Source organism: Tupaia chinensis, unplaced genomic scaffold (genome assembly GCF_000334495.1).
Source record: "Tupaia chinensis unplaced genomic scaffold, TupChi_1.0 Scaffold138407_1, whole genome shotgun sequence".
Taxonomy (NCBI): Eukaryota; Metazoa; Chordata; class Mammalia; order Scandentia; family Tupaiidae; genus Tupaia; species Tupaia belangeri.
The window spans coordinates 2,272,624-2,298,769 of record NW_006198305.1 but is presented as its reverse complement, the minus strand read 5'-3'; the positions used below and the strand labels follow the sequence as shown (position 1 = coordinate 2,298,769).

The 26,146-nt window shown below is 40.4% G+C and overlaps 1 pseudogene; it reads left to right on the top strand.

The window, feature by feature from the left end:
- Positions 1–651: 651 nt before the first annotated feature.
- Positions 652–26,146, top strand: part of LOC102476146 (neurotrimin-like) — a 42,243-nt pseudogene continuing 16,748 nt past the window's right edge.

Sequence of the window (26,146 nt, the reverse complement as noted above, 5' to 3'; positions counted from 1 at the left end):
AACCCAAATGTCCACGAATAGATAAATGGATTGAAAAAGTGTGGCACTTTTTTTTAGTACTGCTTAGCCATTAAAAAGAAAAAGAAAAAAGAAATAAGCCTCTGGCATTTGATACAAAGTGGACAAATATGGAAGATATACAGCTGAGTGAAGCAAGTCAGGCTATGAAAGAGAGACATATGTCTTCACTTAACATATTGACTGTCCACACACTATGGTAGAGACTAAAAGATTAGGGGTTGTAAAAGTATTGAAATGGAGACAGTGTAGAAGGAGGGTGGGAGAGGGAAAGGGAGTAAGGAAGGAAAGTAGGGAGAAAAATAGAGAAGATATTTGTGGAACACAGGAACATTACCTGTTGATGATAACATGTATAGTATTCTCGACTAGACTGGTCTGAGGTACATTTCATGTTGGGCAAATTCTCTCTACAAGCTAAATGATGTATTGTGATTGAATGTTTAAAGTAATAATAATAAGAAATAAGTAAATAGATAAAAATAATTTAAAAGATATCTGTACCCAAATGAATAAACTAAGTGTCCACCAATGGATACAGAAAATGTAGTGTGTGTGTGTTTATGTGTGTGTGTGTATAATGGAAAATTGTTCAACAATTTAAAATAATAATATCCTATCATTTGAGGTAATATGGGTGAGTTTAGCAGATATTAGGTTAAGTGAAATAAGCCATGTTCAGAAAGAAAATTAATGCATATTCTCACCCATACATGGAAGTTGAGAAAATGACCTCATGGAAGCAGAGCAATACAGAATAACTATCTCTCAGACGCTGAGAGGATTGGGGGAAGGAGATAAAAAGATGGGATTTAGCAGAAACAAATTATAGAAAGACAGGAGGAAAAATACCTAATGTTATAAATACAGTAGAGCAGTAAAGTGAACACGGTTTATGGCAATTTACCATGTATCTTGGAGTAACTAAAAAAGAGTATTTTGAATGTTCCCAATACAAGATAAAGACAAATAGTTGAGATGATGGATATGCTAATTACCCTGATTTGATGATTACCCAGTGTATTCTTGTACTAAAAATTCACATTGTCCGGACCAGCAGTTAGCATAACAGCTGTGTCGCTATACTCCCGTGTAGTCGACTGCAGTTTGAGTTCCGAACCCGACAGCTTACACTCACATTGGGCGCGTGTGCGTGCATGCCCAAGATCCCGAGAAGAGAATGGAAGAGAGGGGATTGCGGCCTGGCCATCCCCCCGGGGGATGATTTCTCACTTTCTGTCTCTCTCTGTCTTTCTAGTGAGTGCACGCGCCCTATAGCAAAAGCAAAAACCACTCTTCAAAAAAAAAAAAAATTCACAATGTACCTTATGAATATGGATAATTATTATATGTCAAAATTATGAAACAATACAAAATCTCTGATGGCAGAGGCACTTTCTGTTCCATTTGCCACCATGTCACCAGAACTCATCAGTGTACTCTGAAGTGTTTTCTCAATGACTAGGTGATGGTTTGGAGTCACAGTACGAGCAGCTTGAATGCCAGGACAAAAACTTGGCACTTATTCAGCAGGCGATGAGGAACCACGGCAATGCTTTGAGCAAAGGTGGGAGTAAAGTGCCTTGTTAGGAAGATTAATCTGGCAGCACTGTGGAGAAGGAATCGTATCAGACAGAATAGCTAGTCCTCTCACATGGACCAGAACCTAGACCAGCAGAGTAGAATTGGAAATCAACAAAGGGCAGAGTCAAGAGACACAGTAAAGTTAAACTCTGTAGGATATGTTAACTCAAGTTACTGACCTGTTGGAAACTGGTCAGTATTTTGCTAGTTAGTGGAGGGTGGCTGTGTATTAGACTTACTTGGATGCAAATACAAGAGTGAGAAGTGAGATTGATAGGAGGGAAGGGTTCTAGGAAGGGCATTCAAATTCATCCTTATGCCCTGAGAAAATGTAGATCAAAAAGATAATTACATTTTCCATTGGTAAATATGCAGGTAAATTAAGACAAGGGCAGATAAGTATAGTTGTCCCTTGGTGTGCTGAAGATTGGCTCCAGGACCCCTGCAAACCCCAAATTGGTGGATGCTCTAGTGCCTTATACAATATGACATAGTACATGTGTATGACCTATGCATGCAAGTCCTCCCATATAAATTATCTGTAGGTTACTTATAATACCCAATACATCGTAAACACTATGCAAATATTTATTATACTGTATTTTTATGTCATCTTTGTGGGTTTTTTTTTTTAAGTGTTCATTTGTTTTTTTCCTCAAATATTTTCCAGCCACAGTTGGTTGAACCTTAAGATGAAGAACCTTTGGATACAAAGAGCTGAGTATAAAACAGTTATATTTCAGCACAGGACAGCACTCTTCTCATCTATCAACAGTATCAAAAAAGACCTCTGTTGCTACTTAAAAGCCATGGTAATAAAAGTTATTCTGCTTTGAGCATGATCTGTTCTTATCAACAAGCAACTGTTCTTTATATCTAAAATAAAAGTTCTATAAATTCCTTAACCATATTTTAAAATCTCCTCTCATGAAACAAGACTACTTCATAAAATAGAAGAGTAGCACCCCAACTGTTCTCTGAGCAGACAGAGACAGGCATTATAAGATCGATCATCTAGCTATGGTTACAAATACACAATACTATTTAAACTCACAAAACTATTTAATCTGCTACACCTTAAAGGCCGCTATTTACTTTTAACATTAAAGAGCTTTCCATCATGCACACATAATAAAGGAATAGAAAGTCTGAATTGTCTCACAAATGGGATGCCTCTGTACCTCTTAAGCTTGGAGCTGCCTTCCCCTCCCCCCTCTTCAGTACATTTGGAAAATTTAAACTTCAACTTTCAGGAGTGGCTCAGCTGTGAGTGAGATAAATGTAAGTATATAAAATGTCAGACTGAATTTCTCAATTCTGGCCTTTTGTACCGAACTTCTAGTTCATGGGAATACAATGGCACTCAACACCGCATTCTGCAAAAGTATTTTGGGTGCATCATATAATTTCTCAGCCAAAAAAAAAAAAAGCCTGTCTGAATCAAAACACATTGGACATTTCTTAAAAATATAACAATCCATGCAAATCTACAAGTAAACCTGGTCCTTCCCCATTGCCCAGAGAAGTTGCAAGTGGATCCAAAGACAAATCAGAATTGTAGGCTAACATGTGCCCCCCTTAACCAATCATAGAACATTCACTCATCCCAGCCTCCATGTGGTGACCAGCTTTCCATGTTTGCATTAATGTCCCTCTTATCTTAAGAACCATGCTTTATCTGGACAAACTTTTAATAAGGTCAGTGGTTACATCAACAAAATAATGGTATCTGGTCTTGAAATGAATGGGGAAAGCTCTAAACCGACTGTAATTAATGACAAAGCAATAATCCACTCAAATCAAGAGGAAATGGCTTGAATGGAAACAACTGGCTTGAATTTTTTTAAGTAAACCATTTTTAAATTATACAAATGTGATTTCCCACTTTTGTTTACTTTGGTCATATTATTTTTCTATTTACATATAAGCCGATCAGGGCTTTAGAGCTGATTTCATCTTAGGAAAGAGCAATGGAAGAGTGCCAAATATCTCAGTACCTGCCGTGACAGAAATCACTCCCATCAGTGCTCACAGGGCTCAGCTTGTGCAACTGCCAGAAATTACTTCTCATACTTATGTGACTTCTTACCTGGAAACAGCATGAATATCAGCCTCTCAACAAGCCTGTGAGATCAGTACTACTGTGCCCACTTTACAGATAAGGAAACTGAAACTCAAAAAGACTGAGTAGTCAGAAGGATTAGGTAACCAGTCAGCAGGGGTGTGAGCTGTCCCATAAACTCAGTTCATTTGACTGCATCCATTCCCCACCCATACTGCTATGTGATAAGCAGAGATCAGAATGTCAGAGATTCTTGCTATGTGCTCAGGGCTACACCAAGACTCCTCATGCCTATCTCGAGTCTGACAGCTGTACCCTCTTTCAACCCAATAAGTGGAATCAAGCCTAAAATAAACAGCTCTATCCACTATCTCAAAAGGAAACTCAAAAGAAAAGGACAGATTTCCTTCTATCAACCATACTAACCACAGGTACAAACTATTTCAATAGTTGTAATAGAAAGTGTCTTCCTCTTGACTTGCATGTCATGAGTGATCACAGTCAGAGGTAAGGAAAGCAGTAGGTTGAGGGTCACACCTTCCTAAACTAACCATTCCAGAGCCCTATGATTTGGCAGCACCAAACTGGACCCATTAAAATCTTATATCCACACTTGTTCTGTCATAGCATAGAGCCTCTTCCTTCAACTATCAGGAGACTGGAACATATACCATCTGCTGTTTATTCCTTTACTTCATCATTCAACAGATATGGAGTACAAACTATGATGTTAGGCACTGGGCTAGGTATAGAGAAAAAGTGAGAATTTATGTTTCATGTAAAGCTTTGAAGACAAATGTTTTGTTTGTTTGTTTGTTTGTTTGTTTGTTTTTGGAAAGGCTTTTGCTATAGGGCATGTGTGCTCGCCAGACAGACTGAGAGAGACAGAGCCAGAAAGCGAGAAATCACCCCCCAGGGGGATGGCCACGCCGCAATCCCTTACTGCTGGCCCCGAAAACAAATGTTTTAAAGTACATTAAGGACTACTGTGGGGCTCCTACTCGTCTCTGGATGTTTCTTGGGACCTTAAGACGAACTTGCACCCCTCCCCACCCCATCTGGAGACCAGTTCAAGCCAGAGGCAGTGCCAGACACCAGACTGCCTGTGGCTGCAGGCTCTAACAGCCTGGACCTGTCACTCAGCCTCTGCCCCTTCCCCACTTGCCTTTGGACTCTCAGATTTCAGTGTTTTGAATATCATAGACACGCTGCGCGTTACGTGATTTTTTTTCTTTGCTTCCGAGGTGAAGCTAACTAGGTCAGTTGGAGGCTCATCACTCCTTAGAAACAGGAAGGACTTTGGGTTACCTAGGACCAGTGACAACAGTGCATGGTACTGGTGAGCAACAGGTAGGCAAACCAGAAGAGATATCACCAATATTCTAATCCTGCACATTTTTTAACACTCAGAGATACCTTAAATAAGTCAGGAAGGAATGTATAGATCACCGGATGACTAGGAACAATCACAGAGGCTGAAAAAATATAAGCAACCAGCAAAATGCCTCTCCCCGAAGGGAAATCATCAAGCCCCATCACCCACAGTCAATCTAATGGATGCTGTGGACATGTCAGATAAGGAATTCAGAATATTTGTAGTGACCAGACTAACTGAGATAGAAGAGAGAAGAGAATGAGCTCCAGGAAATGAAGAAGTCCTTTCATGATTTGATAGAAAAAACAGACACCTTAAAAAAGAACCAGATGGGGACCAGCAGTTGGTGTAATGGCTATGTCACTGGACTCCCATGTAGCCGACCGCAGTTCAAATCCCACACCCGGTGGCTTAAACTCACACCGGGAGCATGTGCATGCGTGCCCAAGATCCCAAGAGGAGAATGGAGGAGAAGGGATTGTGGTGTGGCCATCCCCCAAGGGGTGATTTCTTGCTTTCTGTCTCTCCGTCTCTCTCTGTCTTTCTCACAAGCACACGCATCCTATAGCAAAAACCTCTCCAAAAAAATAAATAAATAAAAAAGTAAAAAAGAACCAGATGGAACTTCCACGGTTGAAGAATGTAATACAGGAAATCAAAACCGCCCTTGAAAGTCTTAAAAGTAGATTAGATCAAGCAGAAGATCAAATCTTGAATGTTGAAGACAAAACATCTGACCTAGAAAAAAATATAAAGAAGATTGAGGAAACAACCAAGAAAAATTAAGATAATATACGAGGAATACTGGATACCATCAAGCACTCCAACATCTGTACAACTGGCATCCCAGAAGAGGAAGAAAATAATAAGGACATTGATAATCTACTCCATGAATTTCCTGGAAGAAAACTTTCCAAACCCAGAGAGGCATTCAAATATCCAGACCCAAGAAATACATAGGACCCTGAGTAGAATCAATCCAAGAAGATCCTCTCCAAGAACATCATAGCCAGATTGGCAAAAAACAAAGGACAAAGACAAGATATTAAAGTTGGCAAGAGGGAAGCATCAAGTTACTTACGAAGGTCACCCCATCAGGCTAACATTGGACCTCTTGGTGGAAACAATGCAGGGAAGGAAAGAATGGAGAAATAGTCAAAGCGTTGAGTGAAAAACAATTTCAACCAAGAATACTATACCTGGCAAGATTATCTTTCATATGGGAAAAAATATAAAAACATTCTTGGATACAAAATCTGAAGGAATTTACCAGCTCCAGACCAGATCTTCAAGAGGTTCTGAAGGGAGTGCTATACCAGGAAAACTAAAAAGTCAGATGGACAGTTATAAGAGAACAAAAAGCACCCAAGAAAATGGCTCACTTAATGATAGGAACAGGTCCGGAAATATTGATAATAACATAGAATGTCAATGGATTAAATTCTCCAATTAAAAGACACAGACTAGACAAATGGATTTAAAAAAAAATTAAAAAAAAAAAAACCAGAAACCCTCTATCTGTTGCCTACAAAAAACTCACCTTATGCGAGAACAAAAAGCAACCAAGAAAATGGCTCACTTAATGATAGGAACAGGTCCGGAAATATTGATAATAACATAGAATGTCAATGGATTAAATTCTCCAATTAAAAGACACAGACTAGACAAATGGATTTAAAAAAAAATTAAAAAAAAAAAAACCAGAAACCCTCTATCTGTTGCCTACAAAAAACTCACCTTATGGATAAAGACATACATAGACTAAAAGTGAAGGGTTGGGAAAAGATACTCCATGCAAATGGAAATCAAAAAAGGACTAGAGTTGTAATATTGGTTTCAGACAAAATAGGCTTCAAGACAAAGACTGTAAGAAGAGACCAAGAAGGGCATTATATAATAGTAAGTGGGGTAATACAGCAAGAAGACATAATACTTATAAATATCTATGCACCCTACTCAGGAGCACCTAAATATGTGCATGGAAGACTTCTGGAGCTAAAAGGAGAGATAGGGAGCAACACTATAATTGTTGGAGATCTCAACATCCCATTATCTCCTTTAGACAGATCTTCTAAGGAAAAAAAAAAAAAAAGAAAATAGATACAGGACCTAAATGATACTATAAATCAAATGGGCTTGATATATATGTATCTATAGAACTTTCCACCCTAAGTCCACAAAATACATATACATATACATTTTTCTCACCCTGACATGGAAACTTTTCGAAGATTGACCATGTGTTAGGACACGAATCAAGCCTTTACAGATTCAAAGGCATAGAAACTATATCCAGCATCTTCTCTGACCATGATGGAATTAAACTCAAGATCAATTTCAAGAAACACCCTCAAAAATACACCAACGCATGGAAACTGAACAGCTTACTTCTGAATGACTTCTTAACTATTGAAGAAATTAAGTCTGAAATCAAAAACTTTATGGAAACAAATGATAATGAGTACACAAGTTTCCATAATCGATGGGACACAGCAAAAGCAGTCATAAGAGGGAAATGTATAGCAATTAGTGTGTATAAGAAAAAGATGGAAAGGTGGCAAATAGATAACCTAACCTAACATCATGCCTTGGAGAATTGAAAAAAAAAAAAAAAAAACTAAAAATGCCAGGCAAAAAGAAGTCATAAAGATTCTAGCAGAAATAAATAAAATGGAAAATATAAAAACCATACAGAAAATAAATGAAAGCAAAAGCTGGTTCTTTGAAAAGATTAACAAGATTGACACATCATTGGCTAGACTGATAAACCAGAAAGAAAGAAACCAGATAAATCAAATACATGATGAAACAGGCAACATTACAACAGACATAATAGAAATAACAAAATATCATTAGAGGATACTATGAGCAACTATATGCCAACAAACAAGATAACTTGGAGGAGATGGACAAATTCCTGGATGCATATAATCTACCAAGATTGAATCAGAAAGACATAGAAAACCTGAATAGACCCATAACAAGCCAGGAGATTGAATCAGTAATAAATAACCTCCTGACAAAGAAAAGCCAGGTCCAGATGGCTTCACTTCTGAATTCTACAAAACCTTTAAGGAAGAGTTAATCCCTATCCTACTCAAATTATATCTAAAGATTCAGAAGGAAAGAAACCTTCCAAATTCATTTAATGAAGCCTCCATCATCATTCCCAAAACAGATGATGACATGACAAAAAAGGAAAACTACAGACCAAAATCGTTGATGAATGTAGATGCAAAAATTCTCAACAAGATACTCGCAAATTGTATCCAACAACATATAACAAAGATTATTCATCACAGCCAGGAAGGCTATATCCCAGGGATGCAAGGGTGGTTCAACATACACAAGACCATAAATGTAATACATCATATTAACAGAAAAACAGATAAAAATCATATGGTCATTTCAATTGATGCATAGAAAGCATTTGATAAAATACAACATCATTTCATGATTAAGACCCTCAGTAAGATTGGCATATACACCAATGCTTATTGCAGCATTATTTACGATCGCTAAGACATGGAACAAATCCAAATGTCCACAAGCTGATGAATGGATTGAAAAAGTGTGGCACCCCAATAAAAAAAAAAAAAAAAAAAAACAAGACCCTGGCATTTGACAGAAAGTGGTCGGATATGGAGGATCTGTTGCTGAGTGAAGTAAGCCGTGATATGAAAGAAAGACATTGTATTTATCCACTTAATATATACTGACTATCCGCACTTTATGGTATAGATCGAAATATTGGAGGGCATAAAAGCAGTGAAAATAATTAGTGATGATAAGACAGTGTGGAACGGGGCAGGAGAAGAGAAGGGTATGGAGAAGGATATCAAGAGAACAAATAGAAAGGCACGACATTAGTAGGACACATATACGGTTTATTGCCTGTTGATGATGACGTGTATAGTATTCTCAACCGGACTGGTCTGAGAAGTATTACATGTTGGGTAAAGTCTTTTTATAAGCAAAATAATAGTGATTAAATGTTTTTAAAAAATAATTGTAATCATAATAATAATAATCTGAGGGACCAGCAGTTAGCGCAATGGCTATTTTGCTGGACTTCCATATAGTCGACCGCAGTTCCAGTCCTGGACCCGGTGGCTTAAACTCACGCCAGACACATGTGTATGCGTGCTCAAGATCCTGAGAGGAGATTGGAGGGCAAGGGATTGCAGCGTGGCCATCCCCCCCCTGGGGGATGATTTCTCGCTTTCTGTCTCTCTGTCTCTCTCTATCTTTCTGGCGAACACATGCACCCTATAACGAAAACCTCTCCAAAAATAATAATAGTAATAATAATCTGAAATAAAAATGAAAATCTATTGGACAATGATGATGGGGATTTTAATGTCTTTGTATGGACTATATGCATGGTATTCTTCCTGGAAAAAGAAATGTAATACACTGTAAAGTTATATGTGATTCGATGTAATATAAACAAGATTATAATAATAATTTTTTTTTAAAAAAAGGACTATTGTGGGAAAGAACACAAATTTAGGAGTAAAGGGTATCCTGAAGAGACATGTCTAAGCAAAACAATGAAAGGACAGTGAGAATTAAAAGGGTTCATATGTGCTGAGCATTTTCCATATCTCCTCCTTTACCCTCTTAGTCACTATCTGCAGTTGTTATCTCCATCTGACATGTGGAGAAACTGAGCTCTGAAGGATCTCATGATTTTTTGTTTGCTTGTTTATTTTTTTATTTTATTTAGGTTTTTGCCATAGGGTGCATGCATGAGACAGAGACAGAAAGTGAGATATCACTCACCTAGGAGAATGTCCATGCCACAATCCTTCCATTCTCCTCTTGGGATTTTGGGCACTTTTTGCCAGAGGTCACATGCACTTACTGGGTAGGGGTGTTGGGAGGGAGGAGAAAAGAATATCTCCCATGGGGAATGACCACTCTGCAATCCCTTCCCCTCTACTTCTGCCTGTCTTTGGGATTCTGGACACAAACACACACGTGCTTGGCATGTTTCTCAAGCCACTGGGTCTAGGACTTGAACCACATAGTAAGCCATGTGAGATCTAGCCACTTTAACCACAACACCATGGGCTGACTGGGAGTTCAAGTTTTTTAAGGGCCAGCTAGGACAAAATTCATATCTAATTCTACAAGCCCAAACCCCATGTTTCACTGTTCTTTCACAATCCTGCAGGCAAAACACTTCTCACTTGTTCTATAAGAACCCATGAATAAGCACCACTGTCCAAAATCTCCCCTGGGCCATAGTTCATCTGCTTTCTTTGAAATGTACAGAGAAAGGTCCTAGTGCCAGCTGCTGTTCAGGCTGCCATCAAAGGCATCATCGCAGTGGGGCCTGAGTAGGGCTCAGGGACAATCTGGAAAGGTCTATTCAGATTGCATCCTTCCTGGGCCCAGGGTGAGTCCTGAGTTTTATGACTGACTGAATTCACAATGTCAGTGATTAATCAGGTCTGAGCATCTTCATGACTTTGCCTATCAAAACCATGTATCCTGGACCAAAATTGATGCCATACAGCTTAATGGTTATCTTCCCCAAATTTGGAAGCCCAAGTCATTATGAATATTTTCATAAATAACATACACAGTCAACAGAAAATAATTTTAATGTACTGGAAATAATTCAGAAGAAAATATCACCAACCTTGATGATCATATAAATAAAACCATACTACAGATTCTTTTTTTTTTTTTTGAGAGGTTTTTTGTATAGTTTTTGAGAGGTTTTTGCTATAGTGTGTATACACTTGCCAGACAGACAGAGAGAGGCAGTGAGACAGAAAGGGAGAAATCACCCCCCGTGGGGGATGGCCACGCCACAATCCCTTCTCCATTCTCCTCTCAGGATCTTGGGCACACACGCACACACACACAAACACACACACACACGCATGCGCCTGGCATGAGTTTAAGCCACCGGGTCCAGGACTTGAACCGCGGTCAACTACATAAGAGTCCAGTGACATAGCCATTATGCCAACTGCTGGTCCCCATACTGCAGGTTCTTAGATCAGCTATTTTGACTTAGTAGGTAAACGTGTGAGTGTGCAAGTTCTGACATGTTTTGTTTTTTGGGTTTGTTTTCTTTTGGGTTTTTTGAGATTTTTTTGCTATAGGTCGCACGTGCTCACTGGAGAGACAGACAGAGAGAGAGAGACAGAAAACAAGAAACCACTGAGGGGACAGTCACTCCACAATCCCTTCTCCATTCTCCTCTAGGGATTTTGGGCATACACACACATGCACCCAGCATGAGTTTTAAGCCACTGGGTCCAGGACTCAAACTGTGGTCGATTACATGGGAGTCCAGTAACATAACCATTATACCATCTGCTGATCCTAGTTCTGATGCATTTATTCAAAGAACAATCTCATCACCTCACAGCTTCATCTCCAGCAGAAGATATAACTTTGATGAATGAGAATCTTGCAAGACTCCCAAGCTCTCATTCTGAAAATCAGTAAAATTAGTAAGATGCAGGCAGTGTAGGCAATTTGCTAGACTTAGAACACGGCCTCCATACACAGTCCGTATTAATCCTAGCTGTCCCTTGCTCTCTCTTGCTGCTTTTTCTTAAATGCAGCTTGTCCTAAGCCTATCAGTTAACTGGCGCTTCTGATGAACCAACCATATCCCAGGTAATTGAGTCATCTTTGAGCACAGGTTAATTTTATGTTCATTAAGACCCAGGAGCTAGTTACCATTTATATCTAGCAGAGGACCCCTTCAAAGCCAACTAATCACAATCATAGACAAGTGCAGTCATCCTTCAGTGTTCTCAGGTGATTTGTTCCAGGACACCCAACAAATACCAAAATTCTCTGATACTCAGGTCCCTTATATTAAATGACATAGTACTTGCATATCACCCACACATATACTCTAGAATACTTTAAATTGCCTCTGACTACTTGTAATATATAGCGCAATGTGAATACTTTGTAAAAAGGTTATTGTAAACAATATACTATACTGTTTAGGAAATAATGACAAGAAAAAAATCTGACATGTTTAGCATAGATGTAACCATCACAGACCTAACTACACAGGACACATCACCAACAATGGGACATTTTCAATCCATGGCTGGTTGAATTTACAGTTGCAGAACCTGCTGACACAGAGGCTCACTTTATTGTCATGTCTCTGACAAGCCTTGCTCTGACCAGATATCAACCATGGAAGAGAACCTTTCTTCTGAAAATTGCCTTTCTCGTCAGAGAGAGAACCTTGTTTTTTGTTCCACCCCTTCCTCCCTCCCTGTTCCACTGCAAAGCTCTCACTCTATCATAGCATCCATGACTAGAGTAGCCTCTGGCTGCCCACAACCTTCTTACTGATTATCCATTATGCAGTAGACTTGTGGGGTCTCCCTACTGTGGTGCCTTCCCCCACAGCATTTCTCAGTCTTCCAAGCTAGTCCCATTCTACTTACCTCAAAGAGATCACCTAGGCCAGCTGGTCGCACAGCAGAAACACAACACATCACAATGGTGGACCCATATGGAAAGGTCCAGGGTGCACATCCTGAGGTCTCCCTGAGCACACCAGGTATGCACACATGCCTGTGATCTAGGCTAGGTGAGACTGGGAGTGACAGAGACATGAGGATCCTGTTGAAGGTGTCTTTCTCTCTCTCTCTTTCTCATGGAAGAAACAAATAACTAGACTTTAGGAGCTGTTTGAATCTTCCATTTATAATGATTGAAATGACAAAAACTAATGAGTAAAAGTAATGTCATTGAAGCATCAACAGACCTAACCCCTCCAGGAGGCATTTCTATTTTAAGAACTTTGCCACCCCAAAGCAACTCCTAATTGAGCAGGGACAGATCAGTCCTCTTTTCTGCCAAGAAACAGGATAATCTTAGCCAATATACCCCAACACTTCTGTTCACAGCTGGCCTTTGCCTTGATATGGTAACATCCACTGGACTCAGTTTTCTACAATGCTTAGGCAAGAATTAGCTGTGTGTCATCTGGAAACATCGAGAAAAGAGATGAGAATTTTGATCTCTATTGAATATCTGCCATTCTGGGCATGAAGGTCTAAGAATGCCTCCATAAAACATATGATGTTACATTCTAGATAAAGAGTTAGACGTGTATGTAAGTAAGGACAGCATAGATGAAAGATACTAGCCTTATAAGAGTCACACTCAGGGTTCTACAGGAGCAGATTTATAGAAAACTAACATTGTACCGATGACTGGGACAGGAAGGAATTTGAGGCAGAGGGAAGAATATATGCAGACCAGGATTTCTGAATGAGTGAAGGACACCCAGCCATTATCCATGGCAAGGTTCCTGATTTTCCCACAGTCAGAAAAAGGCCTTAGTTACACAGCCAGATGTTCTATGCTGCATGGGTCAGTAAAGAATTAAATCAATTGGCCAGGCAACTCACAAAGCTAATAGATTGAATGAGGCACCACAGTATAGTCATGGAGATGCATACCTGGACACCTTGGCTCTACCAGTATTAGCCACGTGATTTGAGGCAGCACTTACGTAGTCAAGCATCATTCAAAGACAGGGATGTACTCTGAGAAATGCATCGTTAGGCAACTCTGTCATTGTGTGAACATGATAACCTATACAACCTAGACAGTAACGCCTGCTACACACTGAGGGTAGATGGTGTGATTGTGCTATACTTTTATATGACTGAAAGCACACATTTGTTTACACCAGCATCACCACAAATATGTAATTGTTGCACTATGACATTAGGACAGCTACAGCCCCAAAATCCCTATAGGATGGAGAAATGGAAGAGAAGGGATTGCAGTGTGACCGTGCCCCATGGGAAGGGTGCTTTCCCCTATTTTTCTTATTGCTCCTAGGCTATAAATGTGTTACTGTACTGAATACTGCAGGCACCTGTAAAATAAAATGTAAGTAGCTGTGTATCTACATATACGCAAACATAAAAAGGTAGAGTAAAAATGAAGTATAAAAGATTTTCTTTAAATGGTATTCCTGGGTAGAGAACACTTATGAATGGAGCTTGCGAGACTGGAAGTTGATCTAGGTTACTCAGTGAGTGAGTGGTAAATGAATGTGAAGCCCTAGGATCTTAGGGTTTTGTTTGTTTTGGGGGTTTTTATTGTTTGTTTGTTTCTAACAAATTATTTAATTTTATTACTATTATTTTAAAGTTTTACTATAGGGCATGTATGCTCACGAGAGAGTGGAAGAACATGAGAAAGCAAACCACCAGGTATGGGACATGAACCATGGTGTGGGAAATCAGAATCCTAACTACCATGCCACCTGCTGGCCCCAGAATTTTAGGTTTTATAAACACTATACACTTAGGCTACACTAAACTTATGTTAAAATATTTTCTTCTCCAATAATAAATTAACCTTAACTTACTGCTAATTTTTATACTTTATAAACATTTTTAACATTTTTATTATTTTATACTGCCTTAAAGCACACATTGTATATAGCTGTAAAAAAAACAATCTTTATGTCTTTATTCCATAAGCTTTCTCTATTTCTAAAATTTTTTACTTTTATTGTTTTTTTTTTTTTTACTTTTTAACCTTTTTAAAAAGAACTAAGACATGCACACACACACACAATAGGTTAGATCTACACAGAATCAGTATCATCAGTATGACTGTCTTCCATCTCCACATCTTGTCCTACTAGAAGGGCCATGATGAATAAAACATGAGATTAAATCAACACAAGAGAAAATTATATATTAAAAGATGTGGTAGAGCCAACCCTGTGGCCTAGGAGTTAGGAAGCTAGATCACACATGGCTGACTGTATGTTTGAATCCTGGATGTAGCACTTTGAAAAACACATCAGGAGGGACCAGCAGATGGCACAATGGTTACATCACTGGACTCCCACATACTCGACCACGTTTTGAGTCCCAGACCTGGGCACGTGTGCAAGTATATCCAAAATCCTGAGAAGAGAATGAAGAAGGGATTACAACATGGCCATCTCCCTGGGGGGTGATATTTTACTTTCTGTCTCTCTGGAGAGTGCATGTACCCTATAGCAAAATCTCTCAGGAAGGAGGGAAGGGTGAAGGAAGGAAGGAAGGAAGCAGGCAATCAGACACACACATGCAGAGTGTGTGTAAGCCCAAAAATCCCTAAGGAATGAAGAAATGGAAGAGAAGGGATTGCAGTAACCATGCCCATGGACTGTGCTTTCTCTCTGTCCCTTGCACTCATTCTCTCTCTGTCTCTAGTGAACACAGATGCCCTTTAAAAAAAATGGTAAATATGATAGGTACGAGGCTGTTGTCCACATAACATAGCATACTGTGTTCCAATAAACTTTCTTTCTTACCAGTAGGCGTATAAAATGATGACAAAAGTATAGCAGTAAACACATAATGCAGTAGGCATGGTTGTTTATTATCAAGTGTTACATATTGTACATAACTATCTGTGCTATACTTTATACAACTGACAGCACAGGTTTGTCTACACCAGCATCACATGAACATGTGAGTAATGTGGTGCACTATGATGTCAGGACAGCTACACCACCAGTAAGCAATAGGAATTTTTCTGTTCCATTATAATATCATGGGTACACTGTTACATATGTGGTCTGATGTTGACCAAAGTGTCATCGTGGGGTACAGAACTGTCCTCAGAACTTTAGTTTCCTTAGCTGTAAAGCATATACGTATCATCAAGTTGCCTTAAATACGCAATTATAGGAGTAGCAAACATGAAGCACCAAGCACACAAAGAAATCTCACAGCACCCTCTGGTTTCTGATTTTTTTTTCCCAGTTATTTCTCTCCATATGGAGAACCTAAGCAGAAATTATTATTAACTATAGCACAGTGAAGCAACTTTCAGCACTCAAGCCAATAGTGTCAGAGAAGCAAGGTAAGATGGGCACAAAGGTGTATCTAGAATAGGTCCATATATAGCCCATGTAGATCCAAAGGCCACAGGTACATCAGCTAATTTGCAATAACCCTGAACCTCCACTTCAGCATTCATATTCATCATTTTGCTGGTCCTTTAATTTTTTTTTTCCTTTTGCAATTCTTTGCACTCTTATTAGCTAAAAGTCTGGTTCTCCCATAACACTTTGAGAGACAGCCAGCTAAGGGCAAAACCCAAGGACATACCAGAGAAAGCTGGGTAAAGCCATCAGGAAGTGAATCCAGAGAGGGAGGGGGTAACATGGGTGGAGGTGAGTAGGCAAAACACAAGCTTCGCCCACTTCACATCCTCGCTGCCAATCAGGCCTATCTAGTGAATGAGGAACCCTGTACATGAAGAAGACATTGTTTTGGTAAAGCCCTAGAACTAGAAAAAGACTTTCAAATCATCAGGTCTAAGGTTTAAAACCTGAGAGCTACAGGAAAGATAGACACATCTGCCTAATTATCAAAGAGACCTTCGTTTCTTACGAGCCACCAATTTTCTTTTTTAACTTCTCTTGACTACCTCCCCAAACTCAGGAAACACTTGTGAGTTGACCTCAGCCAGCTCTGAGTGACAAGCAGAGAAAACAAAGCAGAAAAGAGAAGGGGGGAAACGTGTCCAATTAAATTAGTAAGATTTAATTGCCCATATGGAGTTGAGCTAGACGAGGGTGATATCAGAGGACAGCTGGAGGTGGGAATATCTGCATGCATTAGGGGCTGAGTGTGGAGGCTGGAAGGCAGCTATTTAACCCATTCTGTTTAGGCCTTCGGCTTTGCTGTTAATATCAGCGTAACTCTTATCCACTAGATTTGCTCTCATGAGAGACCAGAAACAAGCAGTAACCTCCATTCAGTCATGTCTTCATTTATTGGGCATCTACTGTGTCCCAAGGTCAAACATGCATTGGGTACGCAGGGGGGACATGTGAGGGTGACTGCTCCAAGTCAAAGTAGCCCTCCTAACTGCTACACTCCCTCCAGCCTGACCAAAAGTCTTGCAGGAAGGCAAGATGTGTGTTCGCCTCTCTGTTTTCCCAACTCCCAACAACACAGTCTGGGCACCTCAGAGGTGCTGATAAATTCTCACTAATTGGCCCATAATCTAGAAGACATGTTCCCTGGCCTCAAGATATCATTTAATCCACTAAAAGGTAATATTTTCAGAAAGATTTACTTTATAGACTAGATTTCAAAAGTCTGTCTATGCACTCAGAATGAGTCGACACGATGAAGTCCACATTCAGGGTGTCCCTAAAATATGGGCACATGTGGTACAGGACACAAATGGGCTCCAAGCTTGCAATTGCTTTGTTTTAACCTTGGCAGCCCTGCATCTTGGCTCCCACATTCAAAGGGATGATGTATTTCCCCATATTTATTATTTGCTCTGGACTACTGAGGAAAAAAGCAGAGCAGCAGGCGATGTGTCTCAGTGTTCCTGCCAGGAATAACAGAGAGGCCTTGCACCAGCGCCTCATTAGCTTATGGAAAACAGTTCCCTAAGGAAACTGCAGGGTGTAAATAAATTTAAAACATTTCAGCCTTTTGAGGCCTGCAGATGCCAAATTTGTAAAACAGTGGTGGTTGAAGAACGCTGTAACATTCTGTTGCACGTCTCATAAATTTAGCATGAGTTCTATAGTCTGTTTATAAGCAAAATAAAGTGATATCACGGACATACGTCTGTTAATGTACTAGGCACTACTTTGTCATTTATAAAGAGCAAAAAATTATTTGGTAGGCCAAATTCAGTATAAAAGAACAGGGTAGTTCTAGAGGTATGTACAAAGGAACTTCAAAAAGTTTATGGGAACATGGAATTAAAATAAAGTTTATTTTTGATGTAAAAAAAATTCAGATCTATGTATGGTTTTATCATAATAAACACTCTCCATGAATTTTGTGAAGACACCATGTATGTACCTTCTTAACTCAGGGTCCTGTTTAAGGAAATATCCTTTTTAGATGTTATACCATGCCCCAATATATGGAAAAACTTGGTGTAGCCCCATGTAATTCAGGCTTCAAACATAGTGCTAAAGAGTTCCACATGAGAGAAACAGGTAAAGTTTAAACTTCAACCTCTCACTCAATATTTTCTTTTAGCAAGGCATGGAAAAAGAGTGATACCATAGACTTGGAAGTCATAGACAACATTTAGTCCAAACTCCTTATTTTATACGAGAACACAGAGACCAAGAGAAACACAATGATTTACCAGGTTCACACAACAGGTGAGTGGCAGAGCTGGGAGGATAGCATAGAGTCTTTGTCCCTGGCTCTTAAGACCAATCAGATAAGGACTACAAGGCACATAGCACCCTACCAGGCACATCATGGATACTCAGCAAATGCTGACTATGACCGTCGCTGATCATCATTTTTCATTGTCCCAAGGTATTGAGTAACAAGCCTCATTTTCATTTTTGTTAATAGTGATGACTTCTGAGAAGCTCAAGCAGGGGTTAGTTTCACATCTGTTATCAGAATATCTTAGAGTATCATTTTTAACCCAGTGTCATCGTCCAGTTCATTAAGTGGTTCTCTCTAGTATTAATTTCTGGGTCTGAGAAATCCCAAACACTCTGAATTTCCCTTAATACATAATATGTTGTTTTCCACAAATCATGAGGTACTCCTTGAGCACTAACACACTGCAATCTTTAGGAGGGCAGAAACATCTATCTTGTTCATCATTGTAAATCTCAAATCCTAGAACAGAAAAGGAACTCAATAAATATTTGATAAGCATGGTGCTAGATTACGAAGACACAAAAGCAAATAAGGCATATCCCCTCTCCTTAAGATCTTCACAGTCTGATGAAGCTAACTTTTGCTCAACCTTTATCAATTTTTAGTCCACACTATCCCTATGAGCTGTTGAGTTCACTTATTTCCCTCTTCGCAATGTAATCAACATTCCTAATAACCTAAGCACAGCCCACAAGCAAGATTTCATACAATCTATGCCCTAAATAATAGCCCTAGCAATAAAGGACCAAGTATATTAGAGAAAGGTGACTCTTAAGAGACAAATGGACTATTGTGTTATCTAATAAATGAAAGCTATGTAGCTTAGGCTAAATAATAAAAAGACAATATAATTTTATTAAAGAAGAAGAAATTAACCTAAATTTAGTCCAAATCAGGTCAAATAAACTTTTCTTAAAAATTAAGTTCTCAGGCCAGTAGGTGGCATGGTAGCTAAGATGCTAGACTCCTGCATGGCCAATGACTGTTTGAGTCCTGGACCTCATGACTTGAAAATCATACCAGGCGCATGTGCATACGTGCTCAAAATCCTAGGAGAATGGAGGAAAAGAGACTGCAACGTGACCATCCCTCCAGGGTGGGAGGTTGGGAGGATAATATCTCACTTCTCTCTCACTGTCTTTTTGTCTCTCTGGCAAGTGTATGCACCCTATGGCAAAAATCTAAAAAAAATAATAATAATAAGTTCTGAGAAGTCATTTGGTCTGGACCAAACTGTATAGCACATGAGTTATTACAGCAAAGATCTCAGCACAAATTTATGAATCATATAAACTAATGCCAATAACTAACACCTGATCACAGTCTGAGGCTAATCCCAAGGAGGGAGTAGCTGGGTAATCTAGAGATGAGTAAAGTCCCAATTCACAGGAGAACTTACTGAGGGGTTCTAGCAATGCTTCTCAGACATCAGTGTGTATCCAAATTCCCTGGAGGGCTCATTAAAACACAAATAACTGGCCATACCCAGTTTCTGGAGGAGAGCCAAGTAAGTTTGCAAATAATGCTGAGCTGCTGATTAGGAACTCCCTAAAGAATGATACACACATCCCAAGAAGTCTGGATAGCAAGAAATTGGTGCCAGGGACAGGCATTAGTGCAGCAATAACTCAAAAAGACCCACATGGGTAGGTCTCAGGCTCAAATGCCCAAATGCCAGGAATGTTCATGTATGCCTATGACCCAGGCTGGTTAAGACTGGGGGTGGATCTCAACATGAGGACCCTGTTAGAGGAGCCTGTCTCTTCTCATTCACTCCCTCCCTCCCTCGAAAGAAATAAATAAAAACAAAAAGAAATCAGTACCAATGATCTATAGAGTATTTTAGTTAATATTGCCTATTTATAAAAATTCCTTGAGCCAGTCACCAATTACATGTGTTTTATATCTGAGTGACTCTTGAATCAAAGAAGATGAAAGAATTAAGAAACCATCCTAGTTAGTGGGACAGAATGTAGGATACAGTCCAAGATGGAAACTATAAAAAGAAGAAAAAAGATAAAGAGAATCAGAAAAAAAGATAAAGAAGAATCAGAACCAAGCCATGGGGGTGGTTAGAAGAATTTGGCACATATGCCCACCAGAGAGAGACAGAGAGAAGGAAGCCTCCATGTCTGGGAATCAAACCATGGTTGGCATATGCACTATAGTAAAATTTAAAATAATAATGATAAATAAAATTAAATAATTCTAAAACAAAATATACTCGGTGGGCCACTGGGTGGCATAGTGGTTAAAGCACTGGATCCCACATGGCCAAGTACATGATTTGAGTCCCACACACAATGGATTGAAAAACGTACCAGGTACGTGCGTGTGCCCAAAATCCCAGGAGGAGACTGGAAGAGGAGGGTTTGTGGCATGGTCATCCCTTCTGGGGTGTGGTGGAGGGGGATTCCTTACTTCCCTGAGTCTTTGTCTTTGTCTCTCTTCCCAACACCTGTGCAGTAGTCATGGTTTTTAAATATGAAAAGACCAGTCCTGGTTGCTCTGTGCACAGCAGGGGCCTCCAGGACCCACCCTAAGCATTGCTGAGTGCTAATTGGCTGATTGATAAATGTGTTTAGTATTTCAGCTATGTGTGACAACACACTCTGAGAAGATATTTGTACAAAGGAGCCTCTGGGGCAGAAACACAATATGAGAGAGGTCCATCAGCTTTAGTGCACCTTTGGTCTGTCTTTATTTTTAAATTTTATTAGTTCCTGGGTGCTTTTATAAAATAAAATTATGTAAAATGTTATGCAAATGTTTGTATGTAATACTTGATAAACTTTCAATCTATAGAACTGTGAAAGGAAATAAAGGATAAGGCTGAAGGCAGGGGTGCAGAATCCATATTCTGACCCCATTGCTCTGAGTCATTTAAAGGTCTGGAAGCCAGTGGAGCTGCAGGCTGCACAAAGACCCAGGGCCATTATCCTTTTTTGGTTCATGATTCTTGTAACAATGTGTAGAATGATTCCAGAGATTCTTTGCAGCTCTACTATGGACTAAAAGTTTTAATTTCCCCATCCTTAAGCTCATATGTTGAAGCCCTAATCCCCACAGTCATATTTGGAGATGGAATCTTTGGGTGATAACTAGAGTTAAATGAGGTCATAAGGCTCTCCTGATGGGATTAATACCCTTATAAGAAAAGACACCAGGGCAGCAAGTGGTGTGGAGGCTGATGCGCTGGACTCCCACACAGCCAACCATGGTTTGAGTTCTCAACCTGGAAGCTTGCTTTCTCACTTTTCCTCTCTCCCTCTGTCTTTCTCTCTCTGATGAGTGCATGTGCCCTATAGCAAATTTAAAAATAATAATAAAAAATAAAATTAAGTAAATCTTTTTTAAAAGGAGAGATACCAGAGAACCTGGTCTCTCTCCCTTGAACCCCATTCCCTTTCTCTACTGTGCACAAAGAGGTCATATGAGAACACAAAGAAGTGGCAACCACCTATGAGCCAAGAAAAGAGGCCTAAGAATGAAATTACCTTGCTAGCCCCTTGATTTTGAACTTCTCGGCCTTCAGAATTGTGAGCAATAGATGTCTGCTAAGCCCCTCATGTGTGGTATTTTGTTACAGCAGCCCAATCTAAGACATGATATTCCTGCTATTTTCAGAACAATAGTGTACCTACTGTGAGGTAAGTACTATAACCTCCATGTAATAGATATAAACTCAAGGCTTAGAGAGGTCACTTAATCTGTCAATGAGAAAAGAGGGAATAAATCCAAGAGTCAGGTTCAAGTCTGTGTTCAACAGAACTGAATCAAGATCAGAATCTGGAAGTGCCACACAACAGAAATTATAATAATCGTTGCTGCAGTAATAATAGCTAATTGCTACCATATAAGGAGTACTTACCACATTGAGGTATCATGTTAAGCACTTCACATTTAAACCCATCTTCACAACAACCCTTTGAGGAAAGTGCTATTATTATCCCATTTCAATAGCACTTACTAAAGCCAAGGGCTTCATGGCTCCCTTTGTCCCTGACTCCTATCAGTATTCAACTTTATTCAGTGCTTCTTCCTGTAACCACCTTCACCATCATGTGCCATTTTAGTGGGTCATGTGTGTCTTTCCCAATGACCTTAAATGTTTTCTGGAACAAGACAGAATGCGCCATTTTCTTCTTCTAATGCAAAAAATAATAATAATAAATAAAAATAGCAGGATGTCAGAACCCCGCTGGGCTCACAAGGACTATGTCTGGAAAAGAGCCAGACAAGATGCTTTCTGCTTGTAGTTTCTTTCTTTCTGTCAATTCACACAAAGCCCGTGGTTTGGTACTGAAGGAAGCAAATCATATCCAGGCACACACCAAGGAACAGGTCCAACCCCGCTGGGCTGGCAGAGCTACAGCCGCCCCCCACCTGCTCTCCTCACAGCCCATGCATAGCCTGAGCAGGCTGCCAGCACCATGCAGCTCAGGTTACACTGGATGCTGGAGGGGCCACCACTACAATGGCAGATGTGGCCAGCACACTGCTGTCCACCTTTCCAGCCTTACCCAGGATGCTAACAGAGGTGCTGGATTCTTTTCCGCTAGGAGTCAGAATCACAGCCCCCAGCTCTCCACTCAAGTTCCCTGGACTCCCAGGCTCCCTAGGGTGGGCTTCATCCCTTTGCAAGATTCAGGGTAGAGGCTGACATCACAGCATGCCCAGAATGTGAGGTAACAAGTGGGCCAGTCGCCAAAAAAATGTCTTTTTTCCTTGCTGGACCCCCAGAGCGGTCTGAGGAAGGGTTCTGCACCCTCAGAGAGGGTTTGCAGAGCTAAGAGCAGCATATTCAGACACTGCACTGATTTCTATTCAGGAACCACACAGGGTAGTGTGGATCCTCAGGAACGCCAACTCCACGCCAAGTACTGGGGCCACCTGGAAGGGGCTAGACAGGGGGACATGGATTTGTTAGAAACAGGGACGCCTCATGTTTCAATGCTTCATCCACGGTGGTTTTGTTCATGTGTGCAGAACTAAAATAATGCCATTGCTGATACCATCTGACTAGTTATTCTAAGGGCCTGTGTGTTCCTTTCACAGCCTTTAAAGCATTCTCTGACACCAGAAACTCAGCCCTATCCCTACCCAGGGCCATCAGGACTCATCTGGTTTTCAGGAGCATTCCAGAAAGACCTGTCTGACCCCAATCTTTCCTCTGCCAGCCTACTAATTCTGTAATGTCCACCATGAAGACACTCCTTAAGGCAGGAAAGCCAACCAGAACAATCTTAGGAGCCAGAACCATTCACTGTTACTAAAAGTGATCTCAATTATGTTTTTCCAACTGGTAACATTTTTATCAGATGTCTGATAGTCACACACTGCCATTCCAATGTGCAAAATGGTTGTTTCTTTTATTTGTCTATATCTGAACAGAGCTACTCAAAAGTCCCCAATTTATAGCACAGTATAAAAATAAAAATAGCTGTTTTTTGTGGTGACTCGGAGGAGGTCAGCTGCTTCAAGACGAAGCTGAATATCTCCTTTCCTGCCACTGGCTGCCAGGAACTCATTGAAGTGGAGGCTGAACGCAAACTTCATACTTTTTATGGAAAGCGTACAGCCACAGAAGTTGCTGCTGACGCTTTGGGTGAAATATGGAAGGTTATGTAGTCCGGATCACGGTGGAAACAACAAACAAGGTTTCCCATGAAGCAGGGTTTCTTGACCCACAGCCGTGTCCACATACTACTGAGCAAGGGTCATTCCTGTTACAGACCAGGGAGAACTGGAGAAAGAAAGCGCAAATCTGTTTGGGGTTGCATTGTGGACACCAATCTGCGCATTCTCAACTTGGTTATTGTTAAAAAACAAAAAAGGAGAGGAGGATATTCCAGGACTGACTGATACTACCGTGCCTCGTCGCCTGGGGCCTAAGAGAGCTAGCAGAATCCAAAAACTTTTCAATCTCTCTAAAAAAGACGATGTTCACCAATATGTTGTAAGAAAGTCCTTAAATAAAGAAGGTAAGAAACCTAGGGCCAGAGCACCTAAGACTCAGCGTCTGTGACTCCACGTGTCCTGCAGCACAAACGCCAGCGTACTGCTCTCAAGAAACAACGTACTAAGAAAAATAAGGAAAAGGCAGCAGAATATGCTCAACTTTTGACCAAGAAAATGAAGGAGGCTAAAGAAAAACGCCAAGAACAGATTGCCAAGGGACACAGGCTGTCCTCTCTGAGAGCTTCTACTTCTAAGTCTGAATCCAGTCACAATAAGATTGTATAAGAGGAACAAATTAATAAGATTGGATCTCAAAAAAAGAAAAATAATAAACTTTCTAGTTAAGTTTACTCAATCTCTTCCCATTTAAAGCAGTTTCATTTGGGGCTAATATTCTCTCAAACTTCAAACTCACTTTCAGGGTTTTTTTTCCCCAATGGGAAAGTGTGGCAAGTGGACATGAGGTGACAGCTTTGCATCTGTAAGGCACTGAGAGAAGGGTATTTCATACTATCTTCTCTATTGATCCCTGTCTCTCAATTGGGGTGCTGGCCACTGTCTACTGCAACTCTGCTGAAGGGTCTGCAACTAGTGATGCATGTGGTCTGACTCCTTAGCCAGGGAAGGGCCCAGGGACTCCTAGTGGCTGAATCGGTCCCACCTTGGCTCTTGCTGTGCTATATACAGGTCCTCTGAGTATCAGCCACATGCTTCCTCTGACCTTCTTCTGTTCACTGCAAAGCCTATGGGCTGGCTCATCTTGCTGCCTCACCTTGGTATCTATCTCCAAGGGGCAGGCTTACCGTTCTCGGCTCTCAGTTACTTTCTTAGTCCCCAGGCAAGGCACAGAACCCAGTCATTCCTCACTGTCTGCACTGCTGACCAGTCCAACCCCCACGGTTTATTGCTTGGATTACTGCAGTGGCTGCTCAACAATCTCTAGTTTCTACCTTTGTCTCCTGCAGTCCATGCTCAATACAGCAGAGTAATCCTTTTAAAATAAAAATTTGGATGGGTCCAGCAGGTGGTATGGTGGTTAAGGTGCTGGACTCCAACATGGCCAACCATAGTTCAAGTCCCAAACCTGGAGGCTCCCTCTCTCTCTCTCTCTCTGTCTCTCTCTCTTCCCCTCCCCTCACCTCCCCTTTCCCCTCCTCTTTCCCCCTCTCCTCCCCCTCTGGTAAGCACACATGTCCTATAGCAAATTTTAAAATAATAATAAATAAAATATTAAAAAATAAAAATAAAACTTGGGTTGTATCTGTCTTTACTCAAAACCCTGATGTGGTTTGTATTTTACTCAGAGTGAAGGCCAAGGGCCCTAACACTGCCCACAGGGGTACACTTAGGCAGACACTACCTCCATCTCTGCCTTCAAACCCTCAGCCTTTTGCATCTGCACTTGCTTAATCCACTCATCACACAGGCCTCCTTGCTGTGTGTAACAGGGCTAGAAGGGCAAAGGAAGAGGAAAAAAAAAAAAAAAACAGAAAGTAGAATCAGGGAGGGTATGGAAGGAAGGGTCAGAAACTAGGGGAAAGAGAAAGATATCTGTGTCAGGCTTCATGGTGGACTTTGGCAGACATGGTAGAGAAAACCAATTGTCAAGTCCCTCGGCCTCCATCACTTTTCCCCACTGAGTGCACGGCCATTGCTGTTACCCTTTCTACCTTTCTTGACCCCTTCTCTTCTCCATGAGGCTACTCTGCCAACTGACAGCCATCTGCTCCCTGACACTCACATGTCCCCCTCCCTGTTCCATATTTCTGTTTTTCCACAGCACATGTTACTTAACATACTCATATATGTTACTTACTTATTATGGCTATTTGTGTTATCTTCCCTTCTCCCTCTCCCTGCCTCATTCTTCCAGAATAAGGATCTTTGTTTTGGTTCCCAGATAACCCAGGAACAATGTTTTTGTTTTTTTTTTTTTTTTTTTTTTTTTGAGAGGGAGAT